General features: G+C 38.4%; 1 protein-coding gene across 5 annotated transcripts in view; it reads left to right on the top strand.

Annotated features, from left to right (window-relative positions):
• Nucleotides 1-21,305, top strand: part of NRCAM (neuronal cell adhesion molecule) — a 306,610-nt gene that overhangs the window by 133,726 nt on the left and 151,579 nt on the right. For all 5 annotated transcript variants that reach the window (XM_025379924.1, XM_025379923.1, XM_025379921.1 and 2 more), the window contains one exon: nucleotides 6,591-6,668. The gene's annotated coding sequence lies outside the window, so the exon portion shown is untranslated. The remainder of the gene's footprint in view (nucleotides 1-6,590; nucleotides 6,669-21,305) is intronic.

Raw genomic sequence — 21,305 nt, 5'->3', positions numbered from 1 at the left:
ACCTACAGAGTTGGAAGGAAGTTTATAGCCATGCTTTCCTTTTTTATTGTGGTGAAATATATATAGCACAAAATTCGAAATTTTGACAGTTTTTAAGTGTACAGGTCAGTAGCATTAAGTACATTCACATTGTTGTGTGACCATTACCATATCCATCTTAGAGAATGTTTTCATCATCCCATATTGAACCTCAATACCAATTAAACAGTAACTCTTCATGTAGTTGTAGATTTATAGAACATTTTTTATTTGCCTTAGAATCTTTCTTCCCACTTTACATAGAAGTCTGATTTGTAAAATATATAAACATGAACTGCTTTTGCTTCCTGAATAGGGTTGGGTGCCTCGACTTCATTTTTTTCATTCTATATCTTGGTGGGTGGCAACATCATCTGGAGGCTGTTCCAGGACTAGTATGCCTAAGGGAGACTGGGATTCCCAGGGCCATGCTGAAGTACATCTGCTTCCCCATGAATGAAACCTCCTGTTCTCCATTCAGAACCAGGGGTCATCTTTGTTTCCTCCTTCTCATCACCACCTTCTCTACACACACGTATGCACACATACATACACAGACTCACAGTCACTCTCCCGAGACTCTGAGCTGCTCAAGCATTGGAATCCTGTGTTACTTATCTAGATTCCAAGTGCTCTTTTGTGTTTGTTGACAGTGTGTTTTCCACCCTGTGGATGAGAAACATTCCTGATATTATTTCGAGAAAGGGAATCTAACAGCCTCACAAAGTTGTGTATTTCATTGTTTAACCATCATTATCCTAGAGACATTATTTCACCTTGTTGATTATTGTGTGGCCTGGGACCACATGTACCAGAACCCCCTGGGTCCGCCTATTAGAAGAGTGAATTTCTGGCCAGGTGCAGTGGCTCACGCCTGTAATCCCAACACTTTGGGAGGCCGAGGCGGGCGCACCATGAGGTCAGGAGATTGAGACCATCCTGGCTAACACAGTGAAACCCCGTCTCTACTAAAAATACAAAAAATTAGCTGGACGTGGTGGCGGGCACCTATAGTCCCAGCTACTTGGGAGGCTGAGGCAGGAGAATGGCGTGAACCCACGAGGAGGAGCTTGAAGTGAGCCAAGATCGCACCACTGCTCTCCAGCCTGGGCAACAGAGCAAGACTCCATCTCCAGAAAAAAAAAAAAAAAAAGGAAGAAGGAAGGAAGGAGGGAGGGAGGGACGGAAGGAAGGAAGGAAGGGAGGAAGGAAAGAAGAAAGAAAGAAAGAGAGAGAGAGAGAGAAAGAAAGAAAGAAAGAAAGAAAGAAAGAAAGAAAGAAAGAAAGAGGAAAAGTGAATTTCCAGATCTCTCCTAAATCTGCAGAATCAGATTCTCACAAAAATTATATTTTCAATCTTCCCCCTTTCCTTTTCTTTTACTTTTTTTTTTTTTTTTTTTGAGACTGAGTCTCCCTCTGTCACCAGGCTAGAGTGCAATGGCGCCATCTCAGCTCAGTGCACCCTCTGCCTCCTGGGTTCAAGTGATTCTGCTGCCCCAGCCTCCCTAGGAGCTGGGATTACAGGTGCCCGCCACCACATCCAGCTAATTTTTGTTATTCAGTAAAGACAGGCTTCCACCATGTTGGCCAGGCTGGTCTTGAATTCCTGACCTCAAGTGATGCACCTGCCTCACCCTCCCAAAGTGCTGGGATTACAGGCGTAAGCCACCATTCCTGGCCTCAGTCTTCCCCATTTTCTTAGATATGGTGTTAATTTATAGCCATCACACAGAGCCTTCTGTATTTGTTTTATGTTCAGTGAACTTGAAAAATAGTTTCTCACTATCTGCCACATAAAATTTTTAGAATCTTCATATATTCATTGACAGTTTAACTAGACTCTTTTAATCTTTTTCTTCCCTAGGTGAAGTCAACACTGTTACTTTAACTGTTTCTATTAAGGAGTTATTTAATACCCTCTAATCAATTTGCTCTACTGCTCTGCAGACACTTATATTTTGAAATTAAATCTCCTTCTTAGATTATAGACGTAGAAGAAGGACCAATGAGGACAATATTTCATTTAAGGTTTCTATTATGTTCACAACATGCTGACTCTATTAGATAGGGCAGAGCTAGCTATTCTAACAAACCCCCAAACCAGAAACGTCACACAATTAGAGTTCCTCTCAGCTTATGTAACAGTTCACTGTTAGGGATGTAGAACGTGAATGCGGAGGGAAGGATCTCTGCTCTTCACCTAAGCTGACAAAGGCCATGCCGTGCAACTTCTCAGGTTTCACTGGCATTGACATACAGCCAGAAATGCAGAGAAGAGATAGGAGGGGTGGAAAAGACATATTTTCTTTTTAAACATCTGAACAAAGAAGTGACACATATTAGCTCTCTTACACCTTACAGTCACACCTAGACACAAGGAGAGCTGGAAATGTAGACCCTGGACAGGAACTTCTTCCCCACAGCCACCTTACGTGACAGAGAGGGCATGACTCTTTGTTAGACAGCTAGCTGTGGCTGCACACTGAACTTCTAGGTTTCCTTTCTTTTTTTTTTTTTTAAGATGGAGTCTTGGTCTGTCACCCAGGCTGTGCAGTGGTGTGATCTTGGCTCACTGCAAGCTCCACCTCCTGGGTTCACACCATTCTCCTGCCTCAACCTCCTGAGTAGCTGGGACTACAGGTGCCCGCCACCATGCCCAGCTAATTGTTTTGTTTTGTTTTGTTTTGTTTTGTTTAGTAGAGACAGAGTTTCACCATGTTAGTCAGGATGGTCTCAATCTCCTGACCTCGTGATCCACCTGCCTTGGCCTCCCAAAGTGCTGGGATTACAGGGTGAGCCACTGCACCTGGCCTGAACTTCTAGGTTTCTATTTGTACTTTTATGAAACCATGAAGTATACCAAGCACTAATGTCTCAGTCTGTTTTGTGCAACGGAGTACTATAGACTAGGTAATTTATAAAGAAAATAAATGCATTTAGCTCATGGTTCTGGAGGCAGAGAAGTCCAAGGTCAAGAGGCCTGCATCTTGTGAAGGCTTTCTTGCTGCATTATCCCACAGCAGAAGACAGAAGGATGAGAAAGGGCAAGAGAGCGTGTACATGAAAGCAAGAGGAAGAGGGGAACAGAACTCACTTTTATAACAAGTCCACTCTTGTGAGAACAAACCTGCTCCCACAATATTGACATGAATCCATGCATGAGGGCAAAGCCCCTCATGAACTAATCACCTCTTAAAGATCCCACCTCTGAATGTTGTTGCATTGGTAATTAAGTTTCCCACATAGGAACTTTGTGAAGCACATTCAGACCACAGCAACTATGTACCATGGACGGCTACATTCATGTACATGACAACATGATTTCCAACGCACTGACAGTAAGGTGGTATATATCCAACGTGTCCTCTATCAATGTAATTTGCTCATTATTAGATGTTTGCATCAGTCTACAAAGTAGCAAATGATAGTGTCACTTGAGGCAGTCAGATGCTTCTGTGAGTGATCAGTCTTCAGCCTTCAAGGACCAATGTGTTAATTTCTCTGAAAGGTAAAGCATGATCCACATCGGTTCGCCTGCGACTTTCTTGCTAGAATGGATCCCTTCTTGCTCCCATCCTAACTTCCACAAGATGTGTAACATGGGGTCAGTCCCAAGTCCCAACGAGTTTAGTCTTGCAGGAGTAGGCTGAACTTGGTGCTAAACTTGGGGCCAGAAGTCGGGGCCCTGTGTTCCCAGGAGCCCAGCCAGCTAGGTTGTGGTAGAGGGAGGGCCCTCTGGGTGCCATCTGGTGGAGCTATAGTTGGAGAACGTGCTTTGTCTCAGACCATACTCTCTTTTTTGGAGTGTATTTTGTTTCATAGGCTGCTGTAATGGGAGAACTGGGTTTCAAGATGATTTGGGCTTCTGGCCATGTCAAGCTGAATTAGCGGCTGGATGACAGGCATACCCTAGAGAAACCAAAGATAAACGCCAGTTTTAACAAGGTTTTTTTTATCCTTTTTTCTCTGGTTAAATGTGAATGGAACCCAAATTCAGTCCAAGGATCGTGTCAAAGGCAGGAAATTAAGAAAAAAAAAGAGTTTGGGATTAGTATGATTTTACTACTACTAAAATTTCTGTTAAGACCAAAGATTAAATATAAATTTATAATTTACTGTCATTTTATAGCGATAACAGGCAGAACAGTTTTGCATATTGCACAAATACATACTTGTGCAAATACATAAATATATTCTTGCATATAAAGTTTTCAGAATTGATGTTCTGAAAACTATTTCTCAACTGTATTTGTTTTGAAGAATGTAAACAGGACAGAATTGACTGGAGTTGGGGGCAGCGGTCAAAGGCTTGATATCTTAATGTAATCTAACCTTTACTGTATTGTTAAGGAGGCCAGTTTTTAGAAATCAGCCTCACAAGAACCAGAGTAAACATCTCTAATACCTTTAGAGTTGACCTAAAAAGTATAAGCCAAATGAGATTTTACAAGTTTTTGCCTGCTGATACTTTTTACCTAATACTGCTTGTAATAGCAGATTTTCAGTTGTATTGAATGTTATGAATTCTCATTTTAAAACCAAACAACTCTCTTTCCACCGAAAAAGTTCTGCAAAAAATGTATCCCAATCCATAGCAATTTACTCTGAAACAGGAAGTTTATTATTTTATTTTTCTGTACGTGGCTAAGTCAAGTATTCACTTTTCAGAATTATTTGAATTTTTAGTGCTGTATGTTATTGAATTACTATTATTGTAATTGGTTTGTTATGTGTACTGTGGCCTTTGAGTTTCTTACATTTTTCACGTAGATGTTATCTGTCTTTTCTGAAGTCTACATTAAAAATGCATCAAATCTTATCTTGACCTTTTGACTTAGGACTGGTTTTATTTAATAGGGTAAGTTGATTGCATTTTGGTTAAAAACTTAAATTGTTACCTGGTTATTGGAAAATTAGTCCTGAGCAATGATGTATTACCCTATTCTCTCGACCTAAATGTGTTTTGGGGTAATGAAAGGCCATTGACACATTTGTCAAAATAAGAGTAATGAATGTAACAAAAAGTCATTTCCTAGATATGTTTGGCATAATTGCTGATGTGGTAATATAATTAATACAGTCTTTTGGTGGTCTTCCCAAAGGCTTCAGGGTTTACATCACCACAAGGAGGTTAAAAATGTAGCAGTGCCCTATCAATAGTACATATGAGCAAGGATTAAATAGTTTTTCCACATGATGCCATGGAACCATGTTATGCAGAATTACACATCTGTGCTTTTTAGAGCACTTTTCCCTAAATTGGATTATGCTGAGAACTATTAAAACTTAGGAATCCATCAGCATGTGTACCGAGATCCGTCATGGTAGGAAGCATGAAATATTTGTATTTTATTTTGTTTCTTGTTTAGATTTATCCAGTGAATTGGCAGATGTGTATTAAGTGCTCAATATAAGTTTGCTGAATTGAGTTGTTATTGTAGATGTATCTTAAAATTCTTATAGATGCTCTCCTACACAACTCTAGGGGGTTTTTTAAAAAGTGAAAACTGAATATTACTATAAAATTGGTTCCAATTCTAAGGAAAAATTACAAACCTCCACAATATTAATATTTTGTCCTGATAAATTATCATTGCTTCACATCCAATGAAAATCTATTAAGTGTGGTTTTATATGTAATTAACACTTTTCACAACTTAATGCAGGAAATATTTTATAACACATATATGGGCAAAACCAGCTGAGATTATTAAGCATCTTTTATTTTATTAACAGAATAATTTTGCAATTCATAGTTGTCCTAATATTTGAGTGCAGTCCAGAGTTCCTCAATTGACACTTGTTTCTCTTCTCTGAGGGGTTTTTCAGAGGTTGATAGTATGACTTCTGTTCCCAGAAATCCAAAGTTCAAAAAGACACAAATCCTCCCTTAGAAACCTTGGGTGTCACTGAATTGGTTGTTTAAAAAATGAAACTTAATGTGCTCAGCTGTGATTGTTCTACTCCCCATTCCTCCTCTCTTTCTCTGGCTAATTCTCAGCTGGACTATTTGCAAAGGAAACATTGAGGCTGATGGGAGGAGAGTTGGAGACTGCAGAACTTGGGAGCTGTCCACTGCTGAGCCTTTGTCACAGCCCAGGTGGAACTTGCTCCTCAGATCTTGGCTGTTCCCAGCTTCTATTTATGACCCTTGTTGAAAACCTGAGGCCTTTCCAACATAACCTAAAAAGTTCCTATGCTACCAAATAAAAAAATTTAAATAATAATAATAAACCCATAGCAAAGAAGTATTTTATCCACACTGTATAGATACATTACAAAAGCCTCTTTATTCCTCTAAACTGAAAACAGGAATCAGACGTGACTCTGTAGGCTGGAATCCTTTAATGGGATGTCCACCAGAGTTCTGGTCACTTCTCTGCTGTCACTTTTGATCGAAGCCAGCAGAGATACGTTTTGGCAAATCTAGTCATGATTTGTCTTCCTTGCAGGGCTCTCTCTTTAATTGTGTTTCCCATCAGAGAGCCAGTTGGAGTTAATATATTGACAGTCTGCTGTGATTGATGACAATCAATGTCTTGTTAACATTTCCCCCACTTTTTAACCCACAGAGCAATGCTAAGAAGAATTTTGGTTTAAAGAATTAAAAGGAAGAACAACTTCTTCAGATAAGAAGAGCTTCTTCAAAGGTAAGAGTTTGTCTTCTTAAAACATTTGAATTCATAGTTAAAGATGAGAATTATAATATTAAATAATGTGATTATGTAATATTATTGCCATAGTTAATACTTTTCAATCCGGAGCGTATGATAAAAGACAGAGAGTAGAAACATAGATGCAAAAACATTAATCATACCAGTGTCAAAGAAGATAGATCAAATACATAGGGAAGAAAACCAGCCCTCGTGTCCTTTCATAGTAATAAGATTTTTGTTTAACTAAATCATGAATCATAAAGCCCAGAAAATAGAGAGCAGAGGAAAAGCACTGCTGGTAAAAATGTTTCTAAAAGGACTAAAGATTAAAAATTATAGGGAATCATTTACAAGAAAATAATTTTCTTTTTGATTCAATCATATATCAAAAGTCTCCTGAGGGTATACCATCCATTAATGATTTTTCTTGTCTCACAATGGAGTCCAAATAATAAAAATATCTCTTTTGAAAGTTTAAATGTTACTTTGAAATATGATTTCTGCTTTGTAAATTCCTTCCCCGTTTCTTATTTCCCACCCCGCTGTCCGCCCCATTCCTATTTGTGCCATTCAGCATTATCAGCTCTAGAGTGGACCCTGTTAGGCCTATGATGCCTTCTGAAAGGCCATCTATTATAGTACTGAACTTGATGAGAAAGTAATCTTACTTGGAGATCTGGAACACAGTTCAGAGAACTGTATCTCGACCAATAATAGCTTTTTAAAGGAATTATAAGAGCACGATTGTTCAGACATTCAGTTCTTTACCTTGTTGATTTCATTTAACAAATAAACTCATGGATTTTAGTTAAGGAAAGAAGATTGTATACAAGATTTTGAGATAGTGAAATCCTTTGAGCATATTGTCCCTTGTTCTTGAGAATTCTTAGGTTGATCCATTGAGATGTCCTTTTATAATTGAGAGGAAATGATTCATGCCTCAGCTGAATTTGCTTCCATTGTGTTATATTGAAACTGACTTCATATAACTAGTTCTTACAGTGTTTCAAAATACCATCAGAAATCCTCAAATTAGTAGCCTGGAAAATAAGAATGTTGCTTGGTAAATCAAATAGCACAAATTTTGTTCTGCTTGAACAGTCCCTGAAAAGTGGAAATTAGCAGAGACTAGCAAAATTGATGTTAGGTAATTATGACCAATACCAAAGCAGCCTTAATTTTGTACAGATGGCTCTTTTAAGAGAAAGCTCCCTTTGTTGATGCAAAATGACCTGTTTTATAAAGTTTTTATGTACCCCTCTCCTCTACAAGTGTCCTTATTTCATAAAGAACACCTGCAAGGTAAAGCAATGTGATAGTAAGTACCATCCATTCTGATAGGGACACATACCAAATTACAGTTGTTAGAAACTAGGAGTTACTAGTAATGATATTAAGTATGGTGGCTTACCAATACAATACTAGTATCAGCAGTGAGTATGGAAAATTCTTTCATAGATAATATATTGTCTGATATCTATGAGGTAGTAAGGCACTGAGAGTGGGAGTTTATTTGTAAAACTGGTGTTTTCTGGTGAGCAGGGAAAACAGCGGCCACCATGAGGAAGTACATGGTGCCCTTTTAAGGTGGAAACACTGGGCTCAACAGCAGGTGCTTTCCCATTTCTTAGCCCACTCTCAGGTAGTTCTAAGGGAGTTTTTCTCTCTGGATGCATTATTTTTTCTTTCTTCCATTGTGTGAAGGGTATTTGATTAAAAATCTGTGTCTTCTAAAGCAACAAGTGAAAAGGCTGTATTCTTCTTTTCTCAATACACACTTCTTGTTGGTCTTTCTGGCTAGCCTTTTGTTAATTGGCTCAAGAGAGCTTTTAGTTGTCAGGTGCTGTGAGAGCCACTAAAATATCTCATTTTTTAGTTTCGTGAATGGTTGAATCTTGTCAAAACTAAATGCTGAGTCTTCCCAATTTGTTTCCCTGGCCTCACAAAGACCTACTGAAACTTCTCAAAATTCTAAAGCACACATACTCAGAATGTCCCTAGGCTATTCAAGTATTTGGTCTCTAACATTAGAATAAATAAGTTTTTTTCCGTAGCTACTTAGAGTTTTCAGTAGTTTTTCCCACATTCACTGGCATGCTGTGATGTTCAGAAAAATGCATGCAGCAAGAATTGTGGACTGTGGTTTGCAAACTCTCAGGCCCATCCCACATCCTTCTCTTTGGGAGGTGCCCTCTATCTGCCCTTATCCAGTGTCACACATAAAAACTGCTCACATTTGCCATTTTAACCCTAAAGTGTACATTCTCTCCCTGGGAAATCTGACTTCTACCTGGGTCGAAAACCTTGAGCTGAAATGCAAGGCTGCTAGTGGTGGCATTTTGATAATCAACCAGAGTGAGGAGAGAGGATGCCTCTGAAATCACTTCATAAAGTGAGTTTTCCGCTGGCCACATTTGTGTAAGTTTGGTCCTGATGGTAACCATAAGGAGTGTGAGGAAGAAGAATGCCCAGGCTGCACCTTAAAGCATGTTCCTATTTGGCAAGCTGTGTATGAAAAATAACCTGACAGGGTGTTGGAGTCATTTGCTGACTGTTTTGGTTGATGACTTGAAAGTTGTTCTTTCCCTTGGACTTTACAATACCAAGTTGCTAAAGTTATGCATACATCTTAAGAGAAGGGTAGTTACATTCTGAATAGATAGTAGTAAAACTGGTAAGAGTAAAAAGACTTTTATCTTATAATTAAGTTGATTTGTAAACGTGAACCTGTATTTTATCACAAAGTCCTAATAGTTATACAGTTTTAATACTATTTATTTATTTAATTTATTTCTTTCTTGAGACGGAGTCTCACTTGTCACCCATGTTGGAGTGCAGTGGCATGATCTCAGCTCACTGCAACCTCCACCTCCCGGATTCAAGTGATTCTCATCCCTCAGCCTCATGAGTAGCTAGAATTACAGGTGCATACTACCATGCTTGGCTAGTTTTTGTATTTTTAATGGAGACAGGGTTTCACCATGTTGCCAGGCTGGTCTCGAGCTGCTGGCCTCGAGTGATCTGTCCGCTTTGGCCTCTCAAAGTGCTGGGATTACAGGCGTGAGCCACCATGCCTGGCCAATTTTTCATACAATTTAACAGTAAAGACAGCTATCAAAATTTTGTCCTACAGGATCATTTTAAAGCCGAGAAGTTTTTTCTCGTGTTACTTGATACCAGTCAAATCAAGAAGACACACAGCACCCGTAGAAAGAATACTTGCCTCATGAAGCTAAAGGTAAAAAGCTCATGAATAAAGCTGTTACCCTGGGAAACCTAGAACTTACAAAAACCAAGACAGGGATCTAACTCCAAGTAAAAAATACTTACCTCTTTATTGTTTTAGACTCGTAAAGTTTGATTCAGTATGTAGTCATCTGGAAAACTAGAACAATCTTTTCTTGTACATATTAACTTCCTCCCTCTTCACTGTGACATAGCATGAAGGCAAGACACAGATTTCAACTAAGTGACATCTCTTGAAGCATTAGCATACTTGGACAGTCCCTCTATTGTGACCGTGATGAACTTTTTCACAGAAGGACTACTTACCACTGAAATGCAGCATTCCTGGAAGCTAAATGACAGTGCAGTGAAGAACATTCTGTTCTTTCAACCCAGGCGACTCCCCAGCTTTCTGTTTCCACATGAAGTCTGAGCAATGCCCTGTGTCCTGGGGTCACATGCAAGCATATTAAATCCAATGTGCAACGTTTCTGTAGGGAGGCTAAATTACACATTTTCTGATATTTATCTGTGAGTTTTATTGGCATCCATGATTGAGATGCCTTTATTGATTAGGCATCTCATTTCTGCCCCTTGCATCCTGTCCTCATTATTCTTGTGGGACACAGCCATTTTTCTCTGGACACCTTATCCCCCTTCTCACCACTCCCACCACCCTGGGCTGCTCAGTTTGATAGCTGTTTCTGAAGGCTCCAAAAGAGCAGTTGAAATGTGTTTGAAGAAAGACATCAGCATTTTCTCTTGGGAGATAGCTGGGTAAGGATAATGCCATGGTGAGACAGTGATGAAAACAGCGGCATTATGTTTTTGTGTCAGCAATAATTGGTGCTAGTAGTCAGTAGAAGGAATCCTGCAACTTTTGCGTGTTCCCACCTCTCCTCCCATTGTAGTCTAGTGGGGAGAAGTATCTGGTTTGAAACTGGAAAGAAAAAGCTGCCTAAGTCACTACAGTACACGAAATGTAGAGCACTCAGCATTTGTACACCAAAGGGCTAATGCAGTGACCTTTGCAAATAGCTTCTTGCATATACTTACTGGATTTGATTTGTTTTCCTTGCTGCACTTTTGGCTTGTAGTTCTTAACTGTTTTCTAGGTTTACTAGAATCAGAGCTCATGATGAAATAAGGCTAGATTCATGACCCATAGACTTTAATTTTGAGGTTCATCGAAATGACCAGAACAGTGCCACCAAAAGGCAGGGGGCACTGCCCTGTGGCTCTTGTTCCCAGCAAGTATAACCTCTATTAAAATAATTCTCGCTCTGAGAGGAAGCGTATTCCAAATGGTAGTTATAAATGGTATCCCTTATTCATCCAGAGTTAGGATCTTTATATTTAGCATTCTTGTCACCAAAATCATCATTTATTGAACTTTAATTGTGCAACATAACCTAATGGGTGAGATACTCCAAGTATGGACAATTGGAAGTGAGACACAGCAGGAATACTGGAAGGCCTCAGGTGTTCAGGTCCACATGGTACTCTGTACAAAGGTAGACATGTGTGCCTAGGTTCTGCGGGTATTTTATCATGTCTCTTCCTTCCAGCATCTGGACATTTCATCCCTGGCTGCTTTTGGAGGGAGTCGAATCCTGACAGGAGGGTTATCTAGGGAACTACCCAGGAGGAAAATGAAACCCAGTATGGAGCAGGAGGCCAGGACCAGGCCCCTGCTGGTAATGCAGTATGTTGCTGTCACAACTGACTGCATACACAAATAGATGCTTGGGTTTTTTTTTTTTTTTTTTTTTTGCTTTGCTTTGTTTTCTTTTATTTTGCCTTTCATGACAGCATTCATTTTGTAAGGCAAAGAAAAAAATCTCTTGGATGGATTCAAGTTTTCATATCTGCAGAAGGCATTTCTACAGCTATTGTCAAACTTAGCTGGTCTGTAAAGATTCTTTGTTTCTGGTTGACTGTTGCAGAAAGCAAGTTCATAAACTACCAGAAATACAGGAGAGAATGATTTCTATTGAAAGAGTTGAGTAGGATATGGTGCATGGAGCCAGTCCTGAAAAGGGTTTTGTTTCTTGTAGCATGGTGGAAATTCACATTCAGATTGCTGCTCTGTGCTCTTTAGCATGCTACAGTGAAACAATGGGCATGCCAGCCGTTGTAGCAGTGTTGATTAATGCATTCCTTGAATGTGTTGATTAATGTGTTCCTGGGATGCCTCCTTAAGCCGTCACTGCACCTGAGGTGTGTCGGATATGCCTTCTCCCCGGCTGCTGCTTCGCTCACATGAGCCGTTTTGCACATGGGTCTTTTGTGTGTGTATTTCACACCAGTGCCTTTATAAATAAAACTACAGATCTAGCAGACTTTTTACAGACATATTATCATCTGACAAAAGTGTCTACATTATAATCTAATTGGGACTCTATAAACTATGATGTTCATAGGAGGAATGCTCTTCTAATAAACACAAATGCTTGGTGGCATGGCTTAGTGGCATCTCTCTGTCCTGTGCATAATCCCACCCAGGGATTTATTTTTGTTCTTTTCAAAAGTTTTGAAAAGAAATCAATCTGGAAATACTTATGGAGCACAGTTTGCACTTCAATAATATGAGAAGAGATGTGTAAATGGATTGCCCATTAGACACTTGGTACACTTGGAGTCTCAGTTGGAAACCCACTCCTTTCAGGCCAGCCAGGGTAATTCTGTTTCCACTCTGCTTCATTCCAGGTTGTGACTTCTCCTGCTGTATTCTGAATTCTCATTAAACAACATGTTTTTTTTCATAGCATATTTCCAGAATGACTTACCCTGATGTGGTTCTACCTAACTAATGGTTTGGAAAAGATAAGTGGGAGGTTTTTGTAATTTGTAACTTGTACTTTGAGACATAAGGATTCTACTGCTACTTTAAAAACTTTCTGACCTTTTAATTCTCAGCAAGAAGACCAAAAGGATTAGAAATCCATGTTCTAAAATGATGTGAGAGGGTCCAGGCATAAAAGAAATGGCCCAGTGGTGCTGGGGCGATGGCACTGCCTGCTGTGCCTTGAGGCTCACACTATAGTATTTTAATAGGAAACCATCCGTGCTATTCAGAAAAATTACATTTAACATTGGGAAAAGCAAAGCAAACGAATTCATCTTGAATAAGAGGGGATTTTGTAACAAAATATTATCGTATGAAGCCATTATATAAAGAAGTGGTAAAGTCTGCAATATTTATTGCTGTTAAATCTTGACATGAAATTAATGGTGAAGGATGGCATTTTGATATTTTAAGAATAAGACTTCAATGAAGATTCTTTATTCTTTTAACACATATCAGTGACAAGACCATTCAAAGGTCTGCTTTGAGGTTCACAGAATACGTAACTTCTGTTATTTCAGTGATAATAATTAACCCCAAAGTTTACTATTATTTTTAAATAGTTATTTAAATCTGCCTCATAGGTAGTATTTGTGGAAAATGGAAAATATTGAATTATTTCTGTTGCATTTGCATACATAAACTTCTGTTTTGGAACTTGAGGTACACAGAATATGTGTTTAAATCATTTTAATACATGTTTGATTTGGAAGCTATATTTGGAAACACTAATCTTATTTGAAATGTATTAGTCTTCAGATAGCTTTTAATTATATGATCTATTTAAAAGCAAAATGCACCCAAAAAGTATCTAAGAGGGAATATACATGTATAATTAGACATGCATTTTCTTGGTTTGCCTTGAACTCTGCAAGAATTGAAGTAGTAAACAAAGAGAAGCAGTGAGCACGATTAATCTGGTTTTCTGCAAAGCTTTTGATACTGTACTGAATAAAGCTGCTGACAGAAGCTATTAGCTTGGGGAAGGAAAGGCCATAGGAGGAACAGGTTATGAAAAAAGAGAATGGAAGGCAGAGGACAGTCTTCCCCGGGGGGCCGGGGGCACAAAACTGAGAAGGAACTTGATAAATATGACTAGACAAAAGTACCATATTTAAATGATTCAAATGACCTAGAAAATATATCTACATTCCAAGTGTCCTGTAAAATATTTCTCTATTATGTAACATTTTTCTCTTACTGAGAATCTAACTATAGATATTCTTTAATGCAACACAGTCTTCAAATCGATTTGGTTTGCAAAATAATAAGTTATTTGACTGGGATATTTTTAAAAGTATCTGAGAAACTTTCTTGCCATAGAGGAGTAGGAAAAATAAATATATTCTACCCAAACCAGAAGTCATCCCTAAGGAAAACATACCCTAAATTTTCCCCTGGGTCTTCTCATGTGCTATTGATGGTTGTTGATAACCCAGAGCAGGTTTATGGTAGATTGATAGACATTTTTATTTTCCTGAAAACAGACCTTTAGATGCTAAGAGTTTTCTTCTGTAGATTAATCTCCAAGTTCAGCAAGGAGGTAGATTTCAAATACCTACATTATAAAAGACTTCTTGATTCTGTCCAAATTATTTTCTTTCTTGTAATGTCGCTGCCTTGATCCAGTAAGTGAGCCAACATTTAGGGTATGGAAAGACCTTTGTTAGAAAGAGTACACAGTGGAAAGCCTTTCTTTTATAAAACAGATTTCCCTCAGTTATGAGTCAAATGTGGTTCCTCATAAAAAAAATGTTCAGTAACCATTGAATGAGTGGTAGGAACATTGTTTATAGTTGATCTTAGAACCTCAACATTTTATTGATAATAAATCACAGTTTATTCTGAAGTCATTTGGGTCTCATTGATACAAATAAAATACTAATTTGTGGAACCTACATGTAAGGCCTGTCTTGTGGCCATCTTTATTAATAAACATTATCTATTGCTTGTTATAAATAGAGAACTGTGAGAGGTGATAAAAATACAAAAAGAGCCAGATATGGCTCTTGCTCTTCAGGGAATCACACTCATTCAGATGTATATGTATAAATTGACTGCTCATATACACACATATGTACATCAAAAAAGAAAAGCATGGAGTAGCATTATTGATGTATAAATTTGTTATAGAGGCCAAAAGTACTCTAGGAATTCAAAAGAATGGTGACCACTAGGTACTGGGAGACTAACCAAGGTTTGTGATTAGTTTGGACTTTAACTGATCATTAAGGAAGAATGATTCTAAAAGTAGTTTAGAAAAATTAAAAAGAGTAGAAATTACAGCGGGGAAAATCACAATGTCTTAAGCAGGGAGGGAGATAAGCATGGTATTTGAATGGTAAAAGAGAAAACAAGTAAACCAGTTTAAAGCAGCAAGTAGACCTAAGAAATGATTGGAAGTAATTTTGGAAAGGTGTTCTTTTCTTCCCTCCTTTCTTCATGAATGAATAATCATTTATACGTTCATTCATAAGTGAGCTACTGTGCGTCAGACATTCCTAAACAGTAGTGAGTAAACTATACATGAAGTGTATACAGCACAGTAATTGCAACATGGTGTAATTAGTACAAAAACATGAAAATATACATATATATTATGTACATGTCCATGTGTTATGTACATATACATGTAAAGGTATAATAGTGATATAAAGGTAAATGTAGCAACTCTGCATGATGGCATCAGGAAAATCCTTGAGAAAGAACGTGAAACATGGGTGGACATCCCCCAGGCAGACATGGAGAAGGACATTCCAGGCTCTGGGAGAGCAGAGGTCAAGTAGATCCTATGTAAAGCCATGTAGTAGATACACTCCAAGTGCCTTGGTAGGTGATTGAAGGTGGAGAAGTTGGAGGTGCTGTGAAGACAGGTTGGAGAGGTCATCTGTGGCCAGGAATTTGGGATAGATTATGGGATTCCACTTAAGGATTTTGAGTACAAGAGTCACGTGATCAGATCTGAGTTCAGAACAGACAGCCCAGCAGCTATATGTAGGTATGTAAGATAGATTGGAGTACTGGTGAAATCAGAAGCTGGAAACCAGTAGGAGGCTAGAGATGATAAGAAACAATAGAGCCTGGGCCACTGTCCTAACAGAGGGGCTTAAGAGGAGACAGTTCACAGTATTATTTGCCAACTGAGAATGAAGAATGAGAAAGAGCAAGGCCTGATCTCTGCCATTAGAGACTGGACATATGGTGGTGATACTGACCAGAATAGAAAATGTAGCAGAACAGCCAGCCACGGTGGCTCATGCCTGTAATCCCAGCACTTTGGTAGGCTGAGGCGGGCACATCACTTGAGGTCAGGAGTTCGAGACCAGCCTGGCCAACATAGCAAAACCCCATCTCTACTAGAAACACAAAAATTACCTGGGTGTAGTGGCACACGTCTGTAATCCCAGCTACCTGGGAGGCTGAGGCACAAGAATTGCTTGAACCCAGAAGGTGGAGGTTGCAGTGAGCTGAGATGGTGCCACTGCACTCCAGCCTGGGTTACAGAGCGATACTCTGTCTCAAAAAATAAAATAAAATAAAATAAAATAAATGCAATAGAAGGGCTGCTTTTAAGAGAAGACAGAGAGGACTGTGATGAATCTGTTGTTTAAAATATGTCTAATTGTGAATGCACTATACTGAGTTTGAATTACATTCAGTTATGAATTCATTAAGTTCTTGAGTGAGAAGTGATATATGCCCAATGTTGTTTTGAGAAGGTTAATTTGGCATCTATATTTTAGGAAAATGTGGTGAAAGGACATAGAAGATGAGAAAGCAGTTAGGAAATTATTGCTTTGCTAGATATATTTGTACTGAGATCCCAAAACTAGAGGTGAGGCCGTGGGAATGGTAGGCAGAGATGCTGGGAGTCAAGCAGGTTGCCCCTTGAGGAGGACAGTAGCTCCTTGCCTTCTGTCACTTTGTTTAAATTTACCCAGAACTTTAGTTCCTTCATTCTGTGAATACAATCTTAGTTGAGACATATTTGTTCTCAGTTGGACATCTTAATTGGAACTCAGAAAACAGGGTTGGCAGTGGTGATAACTGGTCATCCCAGTTTGTCCTGAGATTTAGTGTACTTTTTTGAAGAAGGGGAGTGGTTTCTCAGGGACTCCATGCAAGCAGAATTCATGCCATCAGTCATCTCCAAGAGAACTAGCTGTAGAAACCAAAAGGTCAAAAACTCATATTAACTGAGGGACCTAGAATGTACACAATTCAGACTGAAATGATTTTCTCAAAGAGTGATCTGAATGAAGAAAATTTTGCCAAGAGCGAAAGTGAAGGAAAATAGTACAGAGCATTCCCAAGGGTCACTGGAAACATTTTTTGAAGCCATAACATGGAACAATATGTCATTATTACTAAGCAGACAATTTTGAGTGAAATACAAGGGGAAAGAGCTGCATTGTTTCTGTTGTTGATATTTTTGTGGGTTTTTTTTTTTTTTTGTAATTTGGTCACTATTTAGAAAGGGTGATCAGTTAGACACAGGCCAAATGTTTAAGGTGGTATTTCTGTGAAACATTTTCATCTTAATAATTATTTCATATTTATTATGATGAAAGGCATTTAACCCTAGAGTATGTACAAAGCTGAGTCGCAAGTCTCAGAAATAGTGTCCTAAAGTGATGTATTGGCCTCAGAGGAAATTCGTATGTACTTATACACAAATTCACCATAATTAATGCACCAAATCATACTTTTAAATGCCCAAATAATTTATATTCATAAATTTTTCATTTTGAGCCCCTAGATATTTTTTAATCAAAACCCATACCAGTATCCATTCATCTTCTATTCAATCAAATGGAAAAGAGCCATATGTTTTTCAAAAATAGGAAAATTATCTAATTTCCCTTCTACTTCTGATGTCCATAGGATAAGCAAAAGAAAAAAAATCTGAGACACCTGAGTTGGCACTTTAAAAATTTATCCCAGAAACATGAGATGGGATGGCCAGAGGTCATGCAGTTGGTGTCATGGGGGCACCCTGCCTGTTTTCTTCTGTAGCTCATACCAGTCACGCCTTGTTGGTGCTAATGACTTCCCAGGTGCCTGGTAGCAATTCTTCATTAGTTGCTGTTGTCCTAGAAATCATTAGTGATCTGTGTAGGTCTGGAACCAATTTTCTGGAAAACCATTTAATACATACTTTAATTTCTGTAAATGTTGTCTGTGGAAAAGAACATTTCCACATTTTGCTTGCCATTGTTCTGAATCTGACTGGCATATAACACACTTTGGCATCTGTAATGAAATTACGTTAATCGTCTGTCCTTAACTGTCTTCCTGGTAAAAGGAATGGGAAATCTTTGTTCAGATATACAATAACACTATTTTTAAATTGTTCAAATTATATAGAATTCTTTGCAGATTATGTTAGAGAGTTCATTACAATTTAAATTCATTTTATTATCAAAATTATTCTTTGTTTTTTGGTATTACATAGTGGTCCTCCTTATAATGGAGTGTTTTAGTTCTATTTATAGAATATAGGAATATTGTATAGTTTGCTGTTTTATTTTTTTAAAGAGTTATTTTTAACAAAACTTTGATTCAATGAAATTTAATTCTATTTCCTGAACAAAATGTAAAGTAAAATGTAATTTTTTAAAAAGCTTTCTGTTATTGAGTTGATAGTATTATATTTTAATCAAAAATTTGAATTTAAAAATAATCTTTTCTAAGATTGAGTTTCTCTTAACTCATAAAATATTTTACTGCCCCCAAATGAACACCATAATTTTAATGTCACAATAAATTAGAAAAAAAATGGAGAAATTCCAGGTTGCAAAGCCAGATCAGATACAAATTTTGCCTGATGCCTTTATTATTACCTTACATTTCCTCCTAGCCTATGTGCCTCAACAGGATAGACATGTGACATTTTTCTTTGGAAATTTGACTTATTCTTTTCAATGGTGTCCCTAGTTTAGCACAATATGGAGGCAAAATGTTTTCTGGAAGGATCTCAGCTTACCCAGGGATGCATTTCTCTTTTGCTTCTCTGTTTGTTGGCATATGAATGACATAATGACCTTTTTAGAAAATAGATGTTTATTATAAAAATAGCATCTGGTATCCTCTAACATTTTATTGCATAAAGATAAATTACTTTAATTTTATATAATATATTTTAACTTCTTCCCAATGGTAATGGCCTTCTTCAATATTTAATAAGGTAAAATTAGCATAGTATTACAATAACAATTGAGAATAATCAAAATATGCCCTAAGCAGTATTTTTTCAATATCAGGGTTTTTTCTCTCTTCACTAAAAAAAAAAAAAAAAAGATGTCAACAGAAGTTTGGGGAAGGATTAAATTTGCATATAGACAGTAATATTTTAACAATAGGATGAGATATTCCTAGTGATACCTGGTCTGAAAACCGTATGTTCTACTGTAATAATAGCAGTCACCATTTATTGAGGCTTACCATGTGCTAGACATGTTCTAAGTACTGCCATGTTTTATCTCAACCTAACAGTAACTTGTTATTATCCTCATTTTATAGATGAAGAAATTGAGGTACAGTGTTAATTACATTGCTCAGGGACATGGAGCTAGTAAACGGTAGAGCAGGGCTTCAGACCAAGGCAATCTAATTCCAGGGTGCATGTACTTCACCACCATATCACTGGTTGGACACAAAATATGCCCACCAGAATGCTTAATTAGTTCATAAGAGCAGCACTTGGCCTTGAGACTTCTGGTCAATGTGCTGTATGTACATGACTAATAAGGTCTCATATGGAAGTCAAAGTTATTACCCTGCTGCCCGTTCACATCAAATAATAAATCTAAAGACTGTCAAGGTTGTTGCATTGCACACGTGGCTCTAAATATCTATTCCATGTTTGTGTGCATTGTGGAGAATAGATAGGTGAAACAGAAAGAGAAAAAAAATTCTAGACCAAACAATATGGTTAGGAATGCTTGCCTGCTATTACATTGGGTATTCTTATCTCTTATATGACTGAAAAAAAAAATTCTTGGACTTTAGTGTCATTGTGGTTTGCTCACAGGTCTGACCTTTGTCCACAGTAATAGAAATCGTGGTAATGAAAGCTCACTTTTTATACCTTATGCCTACCCCATGCCACCTCTTCTTTGCTAGAGCTGTCACCCAGGAACTTGAGCCATGTTTTATTCACACAGGATTTCGAATGCAGCTCAGTAACTACTTCTCAGAAGAAATTTACTAATAGCTGCTTTGATGTGACTTTTTACTCCTTTTCCTGGCCCCTTCACACCCTAACCCAGTGTTTTGGGGTTTTTGGTTTTTTTCACTTTTTTTTTTTTTTTTGGAGATTGAGTCTTCCTATGTGGCCCAAGCTGGAGTGCAGTGGTGTGATCTCGGCTCACTGCAAACTCCGCCTCCTGGGTTCAAGCGATTCTCCTGCCTCAGCCTCCCAAGCAGCTGGGATTACAGACATGCGCCACCAGGCGACGCTAATTTTTGTAGTTTTAGTAGAGACAGGGTTTCACTATGTTGGTCAGGCTGGTCTTGAACTCCTGACCTCAGGTGATCTGCCTGCCTCGGCCTCCCAGAGTGCTGGGATTAGGCATGAGCCCTCGTACCCGGCCCCATGTTTGTGTTTTAATAAAAGAATCTGGAAGATAAATAGTCTTGAAGAGAGCCAAAGGAAGGAAAATTTAAATCCTATCATTAGATTCAAGCAGTAGAATTCCATGTGGAGGGTTTGGGTTTTGTTGTTGTTGTTGTTTTGGTTTTTTTGTTTTGTTTTTTTGAGATGGAGTCTTGCTCTGTTGCCCAGACTGGAGTGCAGTGGTGCAATCTCGGCTCACTGCAAGCTCCACCTCCTAGGTTCACGCCATTCTCCTGCCTCAGCCTCCTGAGTAACTGGGACTACAGGCGTCCATCACCACGCCCGGCTAATTTTTTTTTTTTTTTTTTTTTTTTTTTGTATTTTTAGTAGAGACAGGGATTCACCGTGTTAACCAAGATGGTCTTGATCTCCTGACCTCGTGATCCGCCCGCCTCAGCCTCCCAAAGTGCTGGTATTCAGGCATGAGCCACTGCACCCGGCCGTGTTTTTTTTTTGGTGGGGGGGTTTGTTTTGGATAGAGGAGTCCTGTCCTGTGAGCCCCCTTACATTGTCACACAGTAAAACTATCTACTCACATAACCCCCACCTGCTTAGATTATAATAATTTCAGTAACACCTTCTAGATGATGATCATGATAAATATGTACTTGTTTCTTTCAATATGAGTATTAGTAATAAAGTATAGCTTTGCAACATGGATTTTATTTAAATCCATATTTAGTTTTATTAATGATCTCCAGATTATAAAGTGTTTTATTCTGGGTGTTTTACAGTTTCTTTGTCTTTTTTTTTTTTTTTTTTTTTTTTTTTTTTTTTTTTTTTGAGACGGAGTCTCGCTCTGTCGCCCAGGCTGGAGTACAGTGGCCGGATCTCAGCTCACTGCAAGCTCCGCCTCCCGGGTTTATGCCATTCTCCTGCCTCAGCCTCCCGAGTAGCCGGGACTACAGGCGCCCGCCACCTCGCCCGGCTAGTTTTTTGT

Source organism: Theropithecus gelada, chromosome 3 (genome assembly GCF_003255815.1).
Source record: "Theropithecus gelada isolate Dixy chromosome 3, Tgel_1.0, whole genome shotgun sequence".
Classification (NCBI taxonomy): domain Eukaryota; kingdom Metazoa; phylum Chordata; class Mammalia; order Primates; family Cercopithecidae; genus Theropithecus; species Theropithecus gelada.
The sequence above is the reverse complement of the archived record's forward strand: the minus strand, read 5'-3'. Positions and strand labels throughout refer to the sequence as shown.